Consider the following 328-nt stretch of genomic DNA (forward strand, 5'->3'; position numbering starts at 1 on the left):
TAATTATCTTCAAAATTTCGTATTTATCCGCGGAAACTTGACATTTATCTTTCCTTGCGAACCAAGCGTAAACCGTCATGCGGCTTACGGGCTGTTGGTTAAGAAATCGTAAGTTGGGCTTCGAATCATGTCTTAGGTCCCTTTGGGCCGTCTTCCGACTCGAAGCGTTTATTACGGCTTCTTTCGATAAAGAACAAACTTTCCGCGGTGTTTACGATAAAGTTTGATCGATAACTTAGCATGGCGGGGAATCGTGAAATGGGTTCGCTACGGTCTTCGGGAGATAGCATCGAAGGGTAGACGAGAACACATGAACTAATGTCGTATC

This window comes from Brassica oleracea, chromosome C2, assembly GCF_000695525.1.
Source record: "Brassica oleracea var. oleracea cultivar TO1000 chromosome C2, BOL, whole genome shotgun sequence".
Taxonomy (NCBI): domain Eukaryota; kingdom Viridiplantae; phylum Streptophyta; class Magnoliopsida; order Brassicales; family Brassicaceae; genus Brassica; species Brassica oleracea.